Source organism: Ochlerotatus camptorhynchus, unplaced genomic scaffold, assembly GCF_037179485.1.
Source record: "Ochlerotatus camptorhynchus isolate MF236.1 unplaced genomic scaffold, CSIRO-AGI_Acam_v1.1 ptg000162l, whole genome shotgun sequence".
NCBI lineage: Eukaryota > Metazoa > Arthropoda > Insecta > Diptera > Culicidae > Ochlerotatus > Ochlerotatus camptorhynchus.
In genome coordinates this window covers 1,527,452-1,545,460 of record NW_027040652.1, presented here as the reverse complement: position 1 = coordinate 1,545,460, position 18,009 = coordinate 1,527,452, and the positions used below count along the sequence as shown (strand labels likewise).

At 40.0% G+C, this 18,009-nt stretch overlaps 1 non-coding gene across 1 annotated transcript; it reads left to right on the top strand.

Moving 5' to 3' along the window:
* The first annotated feature begins 8,700 nt into the window (after positions 1 to 8,700).
* TRNAV-UAC (transfer RNA valine (anticodon UAC)) lies at positions 8,701 to 8,773 on the top strand. Its single transcript has one exon. It is a non-coding gene; the product is annotated as a tRNA-Val (tRNA).
* The last annotated feature ends 9,236 nt before the right edge of the window (positions 8,774 to 18,009 follow it).

Sequence of the window (18,009 nt, the reverse complement as noted above, 5' to 3'; positions counted from 1 at the left end):
AAATACAGTTGCTTAATCATGCCATAAGATTATGAATCTCTTAAATAATTAATAACTTTTTGTTAGAACCCACGATCATCTGCACAGTAAGCAAAAACGGTCGCCAATAGGCTACTGAGCTCCTTACATCCCAACAAACCATTTCGATTGACGATCGTTCATGCCCGGTATAACGCAATTCAATTTAAATTACGTCTCCAGAACCAGTCTCATTTTGGTATAATGCCGCAAATGGTTTGAGGTTTGTAAGGAACTAATGGTAAATTACTATGGGAGTTTTTAATAGTTTAACATTTTAAGGAACATTTGCAATGAATGTTAGAATTTACGATACTGACACTTTCTACTAGCATTGAATCAGTGCATTTACATTTCCTTGAAAAATGTCATCCTTCTCACATGTCTCCTTCCAATAATAGTGTAATGAATGATTTATATGCAGAGCAAAATAGCACAGCAACATGACAAGCCAACGGAAGCAACCACCCATGTTGCCCTCCGACAGGAAATGGCAGAGGAAGACATTCGTTTTCACCAGCCAGTGTGACTAACTAGCAGCAGCCTATAGCAGTTGCTCACATACAATCGCACAAAGTTAACAAAACTCCATACGCGAGCTCTCCCATTGCAATGACAGGCTAATGACTGGCGAAAAACAGTTTTCCCCTCTTCCGATTGCTCCTTCCTGACACGATCGGCGCTGACAACACCAACACGGCGCAAAGTTTTCCTTCTTCTCGCTCTCGAGACTCTGTTGACTGTCTGTTTGCAGCTATTCTTCGAGTCGTCTCATCATGACTTGTAGCTAGGTACCTACCAGCCAGCCAGCGAACGTCAGCGTTCACTGACAAGGTGATTAAATATCACACCTAGTTCAAAGAGCAAAACGTGCAGAAACGGTAGAAAAGTAGCAGCAACAGCACCTAACAGTGCCAATGGAGGGAAGATCTGCATCATTGGGAATCGCGAAAAGCAGTCTAGGGGCAAGTAAGTAGAAATGAGTTGCAGATATTTGCACAAACGGGTGGCATCTCCTTTGTGAGCACGATGGTGTAGTCTAACTCTCCCCGTCTGATGATATGCTTTCGACAACATTTTCATTTCTTTTGTATGTTGTCTTCGACAACTTCCGTATGGAATTAGGTGAGGAGCGGTGTCTAATTTGTGGAATGTTTTTTTTTATATAAATGCCCTTCATATAAAGGTAACATTCAAAACGAAGCAGTCCTTTACAAAATTCTGAGTGACAAGGAGTTTAAATGTATTAAGTGATAAATCAATTAAATCAAAAAAATATCGTATAAAAACAACATACGATTTAATCTGCATTAACATATTAAGTTTAACAATACTCATCAATCTATTCCATTAAATTTGAATTGAACGAGACAGAAATAATTAATTGTATTCGCTGAGAAGTTGAACGAAATTTAAAAAAAATAAAACTCGGGAATCTCATATTTTTTTTTATTTAATTACTTTATTTGTACAGGCTCAATTGAATAAACTTTACAGAGCCGAGTTATCATTTTCGTTATACATTATTGATGTCTTATTTTTAAAGTTAAAGGAGCTGGACCGGATACTCGCGGTTGTCTCGAGGTTAGTGGAGATTTACAATTTTTTAGGATGGGAAAAAGGCGAGGGAGGTTTGAGATGTGGTTTACGATACAAATATTTAATTAATCCTAAAACATGAACTAATTTCTATTCATCTTGAAAACAAACATAAAAAGAACCCACACGTACAAAATACAAACTAAACACAAGGTTAATCAAACTTACAATCTAATGTTAATATTCTTAAAGTAAACATATATGAGTTTCATAAACTCCAGATCGCGTCTAGCCAAAATATCCCGAACTGGAACGTTAGGTTGTCTACCTCGAGCCCGAAGGGAATCGTACAGTTCAGATCTGACTCCGCGATACTCAGCACATGACCAAATAATGTGATCTGCGTCCTGGTAACCTTGTCCACATTCACAGAGATTGCTGTCCCCCAGCCCAACACGGAACAAGTGAGCGTTTAACGAATAGTGATTGGACATGAGGCGAGACATCATACGAATGAAGTCTCGACCCACATCCAACCCCTTGAACCAAGGACTCTTCGACACCTTAGGGATGATCGAATATAGCCATCGTCCCAAACTCCCTTCACTCAACTTATTCTGCCAGCTGACGAGTGACTGTTGACGATAAATGGAGAAAAATTCATCGTAGGCGATTTGTCGATCGTAAATATCGCCTTGCATAGCGCCCACCTTTGCAAGCGAGTCCGCCTTCTCATGGGAATCTCATATAAAAACCAGGAAAAACTTCTCCAGTGAACTTCAGAAATATTTCATCAAACTTCAGGAGCTGTCTATGTATACTCAAAATGACTCACGGAAACTCCGGAAACTTCAGAGAACCTCATATACACTTTTTGCTAGAATTGATTAGTTTACCGAACTGCTGAAAATCTCAAGAAACTTTAGAGCAGTTTAGGAAATCACATAGATATTCAGAGGCAAATTCCAGGTAAATCCAGAAAAAACTTTACCTTGCCCAAAAGATCTTCAGAAACTTCAAACTAAAGTCTACATCAGAGAAAGCCAAAGGAACATAAAAGAAGCCCAAGAGAACATTCAGAAATGTTCAGCAAACCCCGGAGAGTTTCAAGGAGCTTTGAATAAGTTAAGCGAACATGAAATAAACTCAGGAAATTTTAGAGCAGTCAAGGAAGGTTTAGGGGTAAAAGATCGAAAGACAAAAGGTCGAAAGGGACAACAGATTGAAAGGACAGAAGTTCGAAAAGACAAAAGGTTTAAAGGCCGAAAGCTGTTGAAACTCCAGGAGTCCCAGGATGCAATCGGGTCAATTTTTCTCCGAGCAACTATGAGATTAATTGAAAAATCATCCATTTCGATTTTACCCCCACGAACGAGGGATTCCTAAGCTCCCTACCATCGCTCACATTGATCTTCATGATGATGATGATGATGTCAGAGCGATGGTGCATTCACGTCTGAAAAGGAAAACCGAGTAAAATTCTTTTTTTTTTGTGAGGAAAGAGGGACATGTGTGGCATAAATTATCGCTAGTGTAAGGTCTTAACTTGACGCTTAACGAGTCAGCAAGCCGTGTGTGCAGCCCCCCGTTGAAAGCGCAACAGTTCAATGCCGGTACACTGAGGTCTCTATGGCAACGCTTCATAAACAAACACTGTAGGACCAACTCTTCACAAGGTAAGTCGCACAACCTCAGATAAGAATGAAGTTCAGGAAGCCCTTCGATTGCTAGAAATGCCCAAGGACTCGCTAAATCTGACCGAACAGAAGACCACTCACGTTCAAAACACCTCGGACAAGATCTTCGCCCTGGTACGTGAACAGGCTGGATCGAGTAAAACGGTCAAGATTTCCGATGTTTTGGAGCGTTGTACCACCAAGAGATACAAAGCGGATCAGGTGGATGCTTTTGTAGAGAAATTCAAAGAACTTAACGTGAGGCAGGTCAACCAGACGAGGACCAAGATAAGCTTTATTTGAATGCTCTTTGGCGTTAGCTTTTAGAACTTTACATTATACTTCCATATTTTCGTCGCTTTATTCTAGATAGTAAGAATTTGTGTTTATGCTAACAAGATCAAGTTCCGGTTTGCAGTTAAAATATTCAGTTTTAAATGTATGCTCATACTGACAGTAAAATAATAGAGCGAGAAGGCTCTCGATATGCTGCGCCACCTAATGTTCAATTGGTACTAGTATTAGACCCAAGCAACCACTTAGCCAAATAAGTGGCCCTTCTCGCCTTAAACGGGCCCCATCAGAACTAACAAACACTGGTATAACCGTTGCTCAGCTAAATATATCCAAAAACGCGAAATAAATTTCCATTTGGTTCCTTTGGGTATTACCCAAGTAGCAATTTGGGTTTTATGAGGATTCTGAAGACCATGATTTAGACTTGTAGAACACTTTAAAACCACGATAAAACTTGAAATGTTACTTGGGTAGTAAGCTCTCAAATGACATTTTCAATTCTTTTGAACATTTCTTAATTCTTAAGGATCAGATAGATTTGCAATGAAAAATGTACAGAACTTTTTCCATTTAAAAATGTCAACTATAATTAGATATGCTACAACTTCTTACGTCAGTTAAAAACTTTCTGCTCCATAAGAAAATTGCATCAGTTGAGTCTTACCAAGTACACAAATTGAAAAAAAAAACTTAAGCAATACAAATCTTCGAAAGTTCATAAATTTGCATAATTGCAAAAAAATCATATTTTTATGAGGATCCACTTATTTTCCAGTTTTTTTTTTGTGCATTATGCCAGCTATTTTTGAAAAACTGTTGTCAACCCTGAACGCAGGCAGCTATTGCTAGCGTTGGGTAGATTATCAGTGGAGGAAATATTCATCTAAAATGTCATGCTCACTGTCCAGTCGACATCATGCAGTTCGAGCATTTTGAGATAATTATAATATGTTGTCTCGCAGACTGGCACCTTGAGTGCCAGTTTAGTGGCAGCAAATTTAATAGAAATTACAGTGGTTGCTATCTTTCCAACGGCACTGTGTACGACTGCATTTTGTTGATGAGAAAAAAATCGTGCTTAATTTAAGATTCATGATAATAAACCCATGAAAAAATAGATAATTGTGTTTGAATTATTACCCCTTCTATGCTCCCATTTATGTATGACATCATGCAGGCATCGTCATGTTTTTGGATAAAGGGTGTCCACGATGAAATTGCCACACTATGAAATTGCTCTAACTTTTTTACCGTTGGGTAGAATTTAATGAAAATTTGGGTGGATTTAGTTCATAGTGCATTATTTACATCCTGCAAGTTTTAAAGTCCTGTGATCAAAACTCGCGGAAATTGAGTCGAAAGAACAGCTCGTGCGTGACAAAATCTTGCGCATTCATCACGAGAACAAGGATCTCTCGCATCGTTCCATCGCTAAAACGTTGGGAATCGCGAATTCCACGGTGTCGCGAGTGATTAAGCGGTTCGAGGAACAGTTGACCACCGATCGGAAGCCCAGAAGTGAAGGAAAAAGTATTCCGTACAACACCAAAAATCACAACCGCGTAGTTGGGGCCTTCAACCGAAATCCGAACGCCTCCGTTAGGGATGTGGCTAAGAAGCTGCACCTAAGCCGAAGTTTTGTCCAGAAGGCCAAAACTAAGGCTGGGCTTCGAACGTTCAAGGTACAAAAGGCCCCTAATCGCGACGAGAAGCAGAACAAGTCCGCCAAAACCCGTGCCAGGAAGTTGTACCTCAACATGCTGACGAAAGTTGAATGCTGCATCATGGACGACGAAACATATGTGAAGGCCGACTTCAAACAGATCCCCGGAAACCTGTTTTTCACGGCCAAGGATAAGTTCAGCGTTCCGGAGCATGTCCGCACTCAGAAGATGTCCAAATTTGCGAAGAAATTCCTGGTTTGGCAAGCCATCTGCACGTGCGGGAAGTGGAGTGCACCTTTCGTGACCCAGGACACGATGAACGGACAGGTGTAAAGGGTGATACGGTCAAAATTTGGTCAATATCAACTTGACGTATTTCTTTCAATTTTGCATTTAAAAAACCTGAACACCCCTCATTTTGAAGGTGTGTGTGTGTAGAATGTTGCTCCTATTTTGATTTTGGAATTCACTCTTCAGTTGTCAAAATGCCGTCCAAGCAAGAAGAGCAGCGTATCAAAATTTTGCTCGCGCATCGCGAAAATCCGAGCTACTCGCACGCAAAGTTGGCAAAATCGCTAAAAGTTGCCAAATCAACCGTTACAAATGTAATTAAAGTGTTTGGGGAACGTTTGTCGACAGCCAGGAAGTCTGGATCGGGGGGAAATCGAAAACCGGAAGCCGCTGAGACGACAAAGAGAGTTGCCGGTAGTTTCAAGCGAAACCCTAACCTCTCTCTCCGAGATGCCGCAAATAAGCTGGGTGTATCGTCTACAACCGTGCATCGAGCCAAAAAACGAACCGGACTATCGACTTACAAGAAGGTAGTGACTCCAAATCGCGATGATAAACAAAATACGACGGCCAAAGCGCGATCCCGGAGGCTGTACACGACGATGCTGACGAAGTTTGACTGCGTGGTAATGGACGACGAAACCTACGTCAAAGCCGACTACAAGCAGCTTCCGGGACAGGAGTTTTATACGGCAAAAGGAAGGGGAAAAGGTAGCAGATGTTTTCAAGCACATGAAACTGTCAAAGTGCGCAAAGAAATATCTGGTTTGGCAAGCCATCTGTACCTGTGGCTTGAAAAGCAGCATTTTCATAGCTTCCGGGACTGTCAACCAAGAAATTTACGTGAAAGAGTGTTTGAATAAACGTCTGCTGCCTTTCCTGAAGAAACACGGTTGTTCCGTACTGTTTTGGCCGGATTTGGCATCTTGCCATTACGGTAAAAAGGCCATGGAGTGGTACGCCGTCAACAACGTGCAGGTGGTTCCCAAGGACAAGAACCCTCCCAACACGCCAGAGCTCCGCCCAATTGAGAAATACTGGGCTATTGTCAAGCGGAACCTAAAGAAGACCAAAAAACTGCTAAGGGCGAGCAGCAGTTCAAGGCAAACTGGCTTTCTGCGGCGAAGAAGGTGGACAAGGTGGCTGTACAAAATCTGATGGCAGGGGTCAAGCGTAAGGCCCGGCAATTCGGATTTGGAAAAGCGGAAGCCTAACTGAATATTTTTCCTGAATTTTATACTAATTGAACTTGAAAAAGAAATTTAATTTGATTTTTTAAATAAACGATTTCACCGATTTACACGCGTTTTCCCTTGACCAAATTTTGACCGTATCACCCTTTACATAAAAGAGTGTTTCCAGAAGCGGCTGCTTCCTCTCCTGAAGGCCCACAACGTCCCAACAATCTTCTGGCCGGATTTGGCCTCATGCTACTACTCCAAGGACGTGCTGAAGTGGTATGCGGACAATAAGGTCAATTTCGTGCCGAAAATGTTCAACCCTCCCAACACTCCGGAGCTCCGCCCCATCGAGAAGTACTGGGCGATTATGAAGCAGCACCTTCTTAAACGACCTAAGGTAGTGAAGACAGTCGAGGAACTGAAGAAAGTATGGGTTTACATGCAAAAAACGGTTGATTCACAGGTTGTGCAGAATCTTATGGCCGGGGTTAAGGCCAAGGTGCGGGCATTTGCGTATGGACTGTAAATAAAATACGAGTAAAATGGTAAAATGAAGTTTAATAGTTATTTCTCAATCCCTGAAAATTTGATGGCAATCGGATGAAAACTCGAATTTTGCGAATCAATTTTGTGTGTGGCAATTTCATCGTGGACACCCTTTAGCCGCAACTTTGAAATCCTTCTCATCCAGCCTCCTGAGCACTACTTTATTACATTGATAAAATTATTATCTCATAAACTAACCAACACCCGTCAATTATAATAAGAATTAATTCCGTCCAGAAACACTCAAATCCCAACGCCGTTCGAATCGTTGCAACGCCACCAGCAATGGCCGATAAAGCTACACGAAAGCTCTCTGTTGAAGCTGCAGTGAGCATGCTAGTGCTAAACTCTGTGTAGGACACCGTCACCATCACCCAACAGCATGAGCTCAGCAAGAAACGTCGAGCTTGCTATCACTATAATCACCATCATCAACGTTGCCAGCCGAATGGTGAACTTGAGCCTGCTCAAACGCGGCCTGACGGTCCTACGTTTAGCACATGCCTTTCCAGCTTGGTTCAAGACATTCAGTCGGTCCATTGAAGCGATGACGACCTCCAAGTAGACAGGCTCCTCCCGTTCGGCGCATGTGATCTCTATTTTATGCTGCTCATAGATATCATTCCTTACTGCATTGACATGCTCCCAACGCGGGTCGGGAGAATCATAGGCACAAGTGAGGTTCCCAGATTGGAACACTTGGAGCGGTGTAGATCGCCAGCCGCCGTTTGGCCACTCTACACACAAGTCAACAACGACAGAAGCATGGAAACGACCAACGCCACCACCGCGCGCCGTGCGAATGACGACGATGATGATGGGGAAAAGCGTAATAACAAAGATTTTCGCAAGTCAACTTCCATTGTGTGTCACTGCCATTGATGTTCTCTTTTGGCAGTTTTCCTAAATACCTAACATGTATGAGCGCTCTAAAAGGCACCAAAAGTTCGGTTGATCGAATTTTGCTATACGATTCGTAACGCACGTGTGGGAGTAATGTCAACAGCCCTACCGCCACCACCACCGATAACAACAACAACAACAACAACGCATGACATCGTCACGAACGGCAAAAGATAAGCGTCCCCAGATTAACATGCTCGGAATAGGCGAAGAAGAAGCTGCTAATGGGCAACCGATTTTGTTAAGGTCGTCATCTTCCGTTGGATGAAACACGATTTTGCATCGAGTTTGGGATGCTGTGAAAGACAGTCGAAATTGCAATTCGTTTTTCACACCGACGAGACCAAGGAAATCGAAGCTTTTTTTATTTTCGTTTGTCAGGCGGAATGCTAATTCCGATACACAGCTCATGGGCGAAGAGAGCCAGACTTATGCCGTTAACGGGTTGAAGCGGCGAGGAGTCGGTGAAGCAGCAAAGGCAGCCAAGTCAGTGTGGAACTTATTGCGATTGTAAATGTGTTGTTTGATTTTATTTCGGTAGAGGTGATTTGGTTGGATTGGTTGCGATGGTGGAAAGTATGAGCAGGTTCCATAGTGTAGCGGTTATCACGTCTGCTTTACACGCAGAAGGTCTCCAGTTCGATCCTGGATGGAACCAGACATTCTTTTTAGCCGTCCCGGGATTATTGCCAATTGGATTAACTAGGTTTTTTTAACCAGGTTTAAAACTGTATTGAGCTTATTCATTTATGTATTTAATTACTCGTCAATCAATCAAATCGTAGACTACATATTAGCATTAGAATTTATGTTATATGACTTCGCAGGGTTCTGAAAAATATTTTTAATTCTGTTGAGGGCATATTTTGGTCAATCATTTCACAACTATGATTATAAACAGTCATCATATTATTTACCGGTTCAAATTTAGCGTAATTGGTACGATGGCAGTCTACTGCGAACAAGTTTCGATTGCGTAATTGTCGTGAAGGTGCATACAAATTTAATCTTGACAATAGATTGAGCTTAATTATACTATTGTTAGTATGTACATACTGGCAGAGTTTGATTTAAAAGTTGAGAGTTGATATAGGCCTATTTAGACATTTCTTTCGATTACTTTTTCCAAGGGAAGTATCAGCTTTTGTAAACAATGCATTTGGTCGGCAATTTGGCGTAACAGGTAGCAAGTACCAAAACCAACCACCTCAAATAGCATCAGCATTCAATGACTAATCCATAGGTGGTAATATTATTTCACTAAGATCACACCCGAGCAAAGTCCAACATCAAACTGAAATCATAATTTTATTTCAGTTTACGCAATTGACATATTTGATGCCAAATTTTGTTTTCATTTTGCTGTACATTTGCTCTTCAAAAATATGTTGTTGCTGATTTGTTTTCATTGCCTTAGCATAACATTAAATTGTTTACTTGTTTTGTTATCAACAGGAAAAAATAATATCAAATTGAGTTTTCAGTTTGCTCTCACTGATAGCAGAAATAATTTTCAATGTGATGTCACAGGAAGATTGTTTTGCTTTCAATTTTGATATTTTAACCGTTAAAACGACCAAAACGACAGCAACCTGTGTAATCATTATCAGCGAAATCACAACATCAAATTTAGATTTCAATTTGATCTCAGACTTTACTCGGGCATCTAGCCACATCCGGAAATGTAGCCAGAACTTGAATATACACTTATGGAAAGGACAGTTTGAAAAGCATGGCATTAATCAGAGGAATTATAAATCATGTATGTTTGGAAGCCACATTATCATGCTACAATATGAACCTAACTCCCCTGGCAGAATCAAAGCTGGTGACCGAGGCGATAAAAGATTTTATTAATTACTGTTATTCCTTTTGCTAGTCAGTTTCGTTACCAGCTTTCACTCTGCCATGGCTTATTCATTTTCGAAGCACGATTTAACATTTCCAAATTTGTTGTGACTCCAACAAAATCAAAGAGTTAGTTCAAATAATCACAGAATCTTCTTCTGTTTCTTGAATGGCTTTAAACTGTTTCGTGCCTTGGCACGATGTCGATGTTCTCAGTTTTTAGGCAAATCTCGAACAAAGGCTGTCTTCTATCAGAAAATGTTTGAGTGATCTTCCTGCCCAGCTTTCAGTTCACAGGAACAATCCTTAGTTGAAAACGACTGTTTTCATAAAGCGATCATGCGAAAAACGCTTCGTTTCGACTTCCCCAATGAGGCAGCCCTGTTTTGCTCTAGACTTTATTGAACGCTTTAGAGTTTTAAATGTAGAGCCGTACTTAACATTTGTTTAAATGAAGAACTCTCATTTTAAAGAGAAAGAGATATCACAACAAATTACCTATATTACTTACCTTTTAACTCTAACATGGAGTTGGAGTTGTTCCACCGACCATCTGACGAGACAGCTCCTAGCCCAACTAACATTGAAGGTTTTAACGCGGTTTAATAGCATTCTACAAGTCAAAATCATGGTCTACAGAACCCTCATAAAACCAAAATTGTTACTTGGGAGAAGCTACATTCAAATTCAAATTTTGGTTCATATTTTTTTTTACCTGGAATTCTCAGAACTTCTATGAAGGGAAGTTTGATCCCTGCGTTCTTAGAACTTCTGTTATTTTTTCCTAAAATTCTCAGATATTTCTTAAAGTACACAGTACTTTCTTAATGTTATTAACTTATCCCTGTGATTTTCAGAACGTCCGTAAAGTGTGTAAAACTTTCCTGACGTTTGAAGAACATTCCTGGAGTTTCAGAGCAACATTGTATTTCATATAATATTCCTATAGTTGACGTTCGTGAAACTTACCAGGAGATCTTTGAACTTCACTGAAGCATGCAAAACGTCCCGGAAGTGCACAGAATTTTCCTGATGTTAAAAGACCTTCTCGGAAGATCTAAGTATTTGCAGAACTTTTCTTAAAGTTGCAATTTGCAGTACTTTTCTTAAAATTTGAAAAAATCCCTGAAGTCCGCAACACATCTTTAACTTTTGCGTGCCTAACGTCTAAATTTGCAAAGATTTTTGCATGAATTTTTGAATTCATCAGGAAAAGTTTGGATCAATTCATGGTTATTTCGGTTTCCCTTGGGGTCACTCCGGGTCGACATTCGGCTTTACGAAGTGAAGAGTGACCCCAAGGAGTTCTGTAATAATTATGCACACGGTGAACATAATATTTTCTCACTAAAATTATGCAGGGGAAATGGCTCTAATGTTGGCCTATCGTTCTAATATTGACCCATCGCTGAAAATCTGCTATTTATCAATTTTATCTAGATGATCGCGTCATTAAGACGTTACTAATGGATATTTTTGGTCGCTATTGAAAATTTAGTCGATTGCTGAATTTATGTATGGGCCCAAATTAGGGGCATTTAAGCCGACATTACATATATTTCTATTTGGATCAATTACGGCTATACCGATGATCTATAATCACATTGGATATCCTGTAAAAGTTCCGGTGCCACCGGGGAAGTGGCCAATTTCCGACAGGATCCAAAAGTCCTCATACGACATGTCAAAAACATGGCCGGTAATGGCCTTATTGCCACTCCACGGTCACACAAGCCCTCCCGGGCATGTTCCGGTGTCCCCGGAAATGTTCCGCTGCCCCTGAGGAAGTGGCCAGTTCTCAACTAGAACCAAAGCCCGTCGTGCGACATACCAAACTTCATGATTTTACAAAACTTGACCTGTAATGCCCTTATTGACAGTCCATGGTCACACTAGTCCTCCCGGGTATGTTCAGGTGCTCCCGGGGCAGGGTTGCTTCCACTGACTTGCTATAAAAATAGTTTTTCGGAATTATGAAATCATTAGATATTATAATGATCGTTAGTAATTGTAAGTTGCATGAAAAGGTTGTAAACTAGGTGGTGTTTGATACATAAAACCTTTCAGTGTGTCACAATCAGCGAATTTACGATTCGTGAGCGCTCACTCTGAGTGAACGCTCACGAGTCATAACTCTGATTGTGACGCACTGAAAGCAAAATTAACAGATTTTATGTGTAAACTACATACTTTCCAACCTCTTATTGTTTCTGACAAGTACAAACTATCATAATAGCATACAATGATTCCGTAATTCCGAAAAACATGTTTTATAGCGAAATGAGTGGAAGTAACCCTGCCCCGGGGAAGTAGCCATTACTCGACAAAAACCAAAACCCGTCGTGCGACATATCAAACTTCATGATTTTACAAAACATGACCGGTAATGGCCTTATTGAGAGTCCACGGTAACACTAGCCCTCCCGAGCATGTTCTGGTGCCGTCGGAAATGTTTCGGTGCCCCCGAGGAAGTGAACAATTCTTGACTAGAACCAAAACCCGTCGTGTGACATATCGCGCTTCGTGATGTTTCAAAACTCGACGGTTAATGGCATTATTGAGATGCCACGGTCACATTGGCCATCCCGGAAATGTTCCGGTGCCCTCGGAAAAGTGGCCAATTCTCACCAAGAATTATACCTCGTCGTGCGACCTAAGCTACATGATTTTACAAAATTCGGATGGTAATGGCCTTATTGACAGTCCACGGTCACACTATTAATCCCGGTCATGTTCCGATGTCCCTGCGGAAGTGGCCAATTTTCGACAAAACCCGTCGTGCGACACATCATACTTCATGGTTTTTAATAACTCGGCCGGTAATGGCCTCATTGAGAGTCCACGGTCACATCGGCCCTTTCGAAAATGTTCCGATGCCCAATTCTCAACAAGAATTGAAGCCCGTCTTGTGACACATGAAGCTTCATGATTTTGCAGAGCTCGGCCAGCAATAGCATTCTTGAGAGTCCAAGGTCATATTGGGTCTCCGATTCCCTCGAGGAAATGGTCAATTTCCAACAATGGCCGTGTCAATATCGATGATAATGACGTATCAATATCGATGATAATGACATTCAGAACTTGCGTCACTATTCATAATATAAGTCAAGCGGAACATTGCATTAGGTCCTAAGTAACATTGACAGATTCTCTTCGTCGACTTTCTATTTGTATTCCCTTCTTCTTCTTATTCGCATTTCAAGCTTATTGCTTAGCGCATATTAGCTTATTGCGTGCTCTCAACTTAGTGTTCTAAATGCACTTCCACAGTTATTAATTGAGAGCTTTCGATGCCAATACCAATGCATGAATTTGTATATTGTGTGGCAAGTACAATGATACTCTATGCCCAGGGAAGTCGAGAAAATTACCAACCCGAAAGATTCCCTCGACCGGACCGGGAATCGAACCCGCCGCCTTCGGCTTGATAATACCGTACTGACTAGGCTATGAGGCCCCTATTTGTATTCCCACAGCCATGAAAAGACATTCCCAGGTAATTTCAGCACACAGATCGATAAAAGAAGCTTTTAGCTAGCATCAAATACGACAAACACGACAAGAAACGGTTATGTGCTCAAGTTATTAACGAAAGAGAAAGTCGACGAAGAGAATCGATCAATGTTACTTAGGACATAATGCAATGTTCAGCTTGAAGTGGCAACTGAACACATTTGCCAATCAGGACTGAAACGTTGTCCATCTGCAAACTTCTCGAATGAAGTCAAATTTCATATAGATCCTATAGATCACTAGGCAAAACTTAACCTGAATCTCCCATCTCGTCACACGCATATATTGACAGCTTTGCCGGATTTGTTTGGTCTCCATTTTTTCCTACCCCTTTCATTCGCATGTAGAAAGGAGAAAATAGGACGGCAAAAAGAGAGGTTAGCTTCTGCATGCAGTGCTTTATTAATGCTCTGATGCTAATTTGACAGCTCCTTCTGTTCGTTTACGATTATGATTGGTTTATATAGGTTTTTATCGCCCCGCATAACGTTAAGCGAACCCCACACTTATCAATACATTGACGCGAAGGGCAATTATTGACAGTAATATTGATTTCGTGAATCCATAAATATTGTCAATACGGATGTATTGACGTCAATATAGAATGTATTGACCATACGATTATTGTCAATAAAAGCAATCGTGTGAGGTCTACTTTAAGGTTCTACAAAGTGTAAATGATTAGTTTTCTCCTTCTTTTTGAAACATTCTTGGATCATCATTCTCTAAATATATTGGTAAAATTCAGTTCAGTGCATGTCACCACGCCAAAACTGTTCATGTTTCATAAATATCAACTGTATGGTGAGGAAAGTTCAACCATCTCGTTTCTTCCAATACAACAGCAAATGTGATGTCACACTACCTAGTACATAAGGATGTTGGGTTTTGTCACATTTCCAGACCACGCTGTGAGAAATTGTGTTTACGCTCGTGTGGTGGTAAGCTTCAACCGGTATTATTCTCTGATTCTGAACACGGATCTCAGGCTGTATGGTGTCGACGTCGATATTAATCAATACCCTTAAAAAACATTTGGCAGATCCTTCAATCAGGGCCGGTATTGAAAGTTGATCCGAGTTGGAGCTTACCGCCATGAGAGGGAAAGCGAATGATAGGTTACGTGCACTGCTATCATCTCTCCTGTTAGTGATTAATTCAATCTTCTTTTACTTTTTTAATTGGACCGGTGACATGTGTTTTATCCAAGAAATTTTCATTAAAAAAATATGAAATAGGGGAAATAACGGCTTCGGCATGACAGACTATTTTCGGCAACCCAAATTGAAACACTATTTTCACTGGATTTTCTTACGAAATCAATTCGCTGAATGCATGCACACGATTCTTTATGCTTTCAGCTTCAATTTGACTATATTTTTACCACTGAGAAAAAGCAATCTAGCAGGGTTTTCTTGAAATGAAACACACGCACTACAAATTGTAGCTGATTTCGAGTTGCCGATAATAGAACAGCAGATTTACATGCAGTTCAAATGGAACGGTTGCCGAAGAAAAACTGGTTGCCGACAATACTCACTCTCACTAGAGAAGTTTGGAGCTTTGTAAAAGAGTTTCAAAACAGTTTTTGACAATTCTTTCGATTGAAATTGTTAGAGCAGCTGGCAGCAAAATATTGTAAACAAACCAATACTGCATATGTGTGCGTTCCTTAGAGAAAAAGGCTATAGAAAGAAGGTCGCTGCTTAGGTTGCCGAGAATACGTAAATTCCCCTACATACTTTAATTATTTATTTTGTATTACTTCTGCGTGAAGTTAATGAATTACATAGTTGAAGATGCTAATTTTAAATAACAGGTTAAAGTGGTAATTTTTATACGATAGATGAGGAGATGAAAGTATAGAGTTGATAGTTCCGTTAGAGTACGGCAGTGTGAAAATTGTATATAGAGAGTAGAAAGAGAGCAAGGACAACTTTTTAGGAAGGTACAAATCGGTTTGATCATCTCTCTTTACCAAACCCGTTGCAGAGGGGTGGTAAGGGGTATCCCCCAACCCACCACCACTGGCAAAAAGAGATGATCACCGACTCGCTCACGTACCGAAATTAGCATCTTCATCTATAATACATGTTGTAAATTTTCGTATTAATAATGTGTGAATGTATGGGTGCACTAATGATGATAATTGAATGGTATTCAAAAAGAAGAAGAATACAAATTTACTTACCCTTTGTATAAACTTATATAGAGATAGTATTCTAGATTTTACGTGTCAATTGAACAATTTGATTAATTTTCAATTACCTGAAGACTAATAAGAGTGCTTTTGAGGATATTATTTTGTTGTCACCTTGCCACTTTTCATGCTGCATGAATGCGATGTCAATTACTCAAAGTCTGACCCAACTAGCATCAAGTCCAATTAGTGGTCCACTGCAGTTCCCTGATGTTCGCTAAACTAGTTTGCAGAATTTCCTTGAAAGTCGCAGAACTTTACTACCAGCTTCCTTAGACAAAATTACGCAAACTGCGTTCTGGCAACTCTGTAGTCACCCAATGTGAGGGTTACCTAAACTCTTTGAGTATGAGTAGCTAACCTCATGTGAGTTTAAGGAGTTTCATTAAGTCTGTGCCTCGGTATCATGTCGGATCGTCGGTGGTTGTTTGGCTTCTTAGTGACAGTTCGAAAATCAACCTCGAATATTCCTGTATTATTGACAATATCGCTCAAACAATTTTCGAACAGAAATTTGTCATGTAAGTAAAACAATCTCTATATAGTTTTGTACAATCCAAACAATTTATCCACCCTTCAGAATTTATTTTGTGGCAAATGCCACCTTCGCAAACTGCTGAGTAAGGTGCTGTTTAGATGTAGGATAGAACAGTCCATAATGCACCCCTGTCCAGTCCATAATTACCATTACCAGTGATGGAAAAATCAGCAATCAATTGATATTTTTCCGCTCTCATACGCTTGCAATATCACGCGTGGTATTGGAACAAAATATCATGCTTGATATTGATTTTACAAGCTCCTTTGATATTGCGAGACTATTCTCAACATGCAAAAACCAAGCTGAGAGTTGATTCGACACAAAAATGATTCTGTTGCACATCGTTTTCTTAGAAAGAGAAAGTATACCAGCTTGCTATCTCTTTTTACTCCTCACCGATGGCAGACACGAAGTGACTGCTGCCAGCCGTTATGGCCGGTTGCATTCGGGTGTAAAGCAAAAATCATGAAACTCAATCTCACCACAGTTTGTCGAGATTTGCAGCTGGTGAGTTTTGTTAGCTTGATATTCCGAGCTGCAATATCACAGTTTGCAAATTCAACCGCAGTTGTTTGCTTGTTGATTTTCGTCTACGGAAATCAAGCGTGATCTTGGGCGTTTGTGAGATTTGATTTTTTGATATTTTCCCAACACTGACCATTACAAATTATTCAATTTTATGTTCCAGAATGCTAGTTCAAGTACTGAATTAAACACTATGAAAAAGTCATGTAAATTTCGGTTTCCTAAGACCGACACATGAAAGCGGCTTTTTGGACATAAGAATCAGTTGAAAGAAACGAGAAAATCAAACGTTCTTTTCATCGAGTTGCTTATGTTTCGGTTTGAGAACACTTAATTTCATATGAAATGTTTGTTTACGTTCCATAATTTACGTCCAATATGGATTACGTCTCGTGTAAATCTAAGTATTTCTAAGTTTTTAGCCATGCTGCTCGTTAAATTCACGAATTGACCATACAACCCTATACTATGCGGCAGCTTTACTGCACTCAATACTGATTGATATTCGATTCTCTGATAAACGTTTTCCTTTGCTCTCAAATGAATTCTGTTGGCTCAAAATAATTTAAGGTAATTTCTGTAATTGTTGCAAGTACCGTAAACATCATCAACATAAAAAATGCTCTCCTTCCTAAATTCACGTAATAACCAACATGGTGCATTTTTAAGCGTGACCAAACATATTTTACCCGACCCCTCAATTAGAGTCGCACAAATTAGCCCTCCCCCTGAACGGCTCGTTGTTGTAAACTTTTCCAAACCATAAAAAGGATAACTAACTGCATAACGCTTTCATCGGCCCTTGTTTGTTCCTCCCAAAGAACGTCATCATTCAACTGGAAAAGAAGAACATCACATCACTCGGCAGCTTTCGTTCCGACGAGAATGGATAGCAATGGGAAAATGTTCTAATGCCCATTTTTTAATCATTAAGTTCAATAAAATTTCACAATGAACCCCATAAAATAGGTAGATATGTGCCAATGCTTAAGAAGAATTACACAATACAAAGTTGTGGAGGCACGGTTAATAAGTAAATTGCAACAGTAAATTTTTAAAAAATATTCTCCATAAAACAAGATAAATTATCAATAGGAAAGGTAAAATGATCCCAAAAATATTAATGAAATATTCCCTAGAAAATACTTAAATGTAAAAAAAAAAATATGAAATGTGCCAACACAATAGCTGAAATGTTCCATAAACTTTAGCGATTTCTATGGAACATTTAATTATTTTTATTGGTACATATCCATTTTATATTTTT